This window comes from Pipistrellus kuhlii, unplaced genomic scaffold (genome assembly GCF_014108245.1).
Source record: "Pipistrellus kuhlii isolate mPipKuh1 unplaced genomic scaffold, mPipKuh1.p scaffold_m20_p_2, whole genome shotgun sequence".
Classification (NCBI taxonomy): domain Eukaryota; kingdom Metazoa; phylum Chordata; class Mammalia; order Chiroptera; family Vespertilionidae; genus Pipistrellus; species Pipistrellus kuhlii.
Window position 1 is genome coordinate 184,739,432 of NW_023425515.1, and position 1,294 is coordinate 184,740,725.

A 1,294-nucleotide genomic window follows, 5' to 3' on the forward strand; every position below is an offset into this window, starting at 1 on the left:
GGCGGCGCCTCTGCGCAGGCGCGTGCGCATGCAGGGGCGGTGCCTCGGCGCGTGCGCGTGCATGGGGTGGCGATGGGCGGGGTCACGTGTCCTGCAGTTCCAGCGCTGAACGCGCGAGGGCGCTGTGCGCGAACCTGGCGCTGGATAGTTTCTTGCCCTTTTGCACTTTAGACCCGGGGTGGTGGTGTTGCATGCCAGGCAAATCCTGAAAGAACATTGCTGGCCCAGGGAATCTGGAGTGTCACCCACCAGGCTCTTTACTACCGTTAATTTATTTAATCTTCCCACCGAGGAGATAGGAATATCATTTTTATAGACAAGGAAACTGAAGCATGTAAAGGGCAGTGACAGTCAGCAGTCCCAGTGTCAGAGCTGAGGTTAAAGTTCATGTTGCCTTGCCTACTGAGTCCTTCCCCTCCCCAATGCCCTTAGACACCCCTCTACAAGCCCACAGCCCTTGCTAGTTTCTTAGGATCCCCAGAGAAATATCACCCAAAGGTCACATTTTTTTCAGAGGAGTGAGCTGAGTCCCCAAGATGTGGGGGGACTTGCCTGAATGATACAGCTTTGTTAGTGGCACATCCTTGTTACCCAAACCAGCTGTTAGGAATGGCTGATAAAGGGATTCACTTCCTTTTTTCTTGTGTTTTTTATTTAATAGGGATTTTCAAGCATACACAAAAATACAATAGTATAGTGAACTCCATGTACCTACCCATTAACCAATTTCAACAATTATCAATAAACTAGAGTAGTGGTGTCGAACTCAATCAGAGAAGGGGCCAAAATCTAAAATCCAGCCTAAATCGTGGGCCGAATGGTTTACTGAACAGTCATAAACTGTCATTGTGATGGAAACGCAGCGGAGTGCAGTGATGACAGCGCGGTGCGGGCCACATTGCAAGGCCTGGCGGGACGGATTTGGCCCGCGGGCCTTGTGTTTGACACATGTGAACTAGAGGCCCAGTGCACAAAATTCATGCATAGGAGGGTCCCCTCAGCTCAGCATGCACCTTCTCCAATCTGGGACCCCTTGGAGGATATCTGACTGCCAGTTTGGGCCCTCTCACAATCCTGGACTGCTGGCTCCTAATCGCTCACCTGCCTGCCTGCCTAGTCAGCCCTAACTGTCCCCCTGTCTCCCCCTGCCGGCCTGTTGCCTCTCACACCTAGTTGCTCCATGCAGCCTGATTGTTCAGTCATTTAGTCTCCCTCACTGACCCAACTGCCAGACTGGTTATAGGCAGCCATCTTGTGAGGGTGTGAGGGTTAATTTGCATATTATCTCTTTATT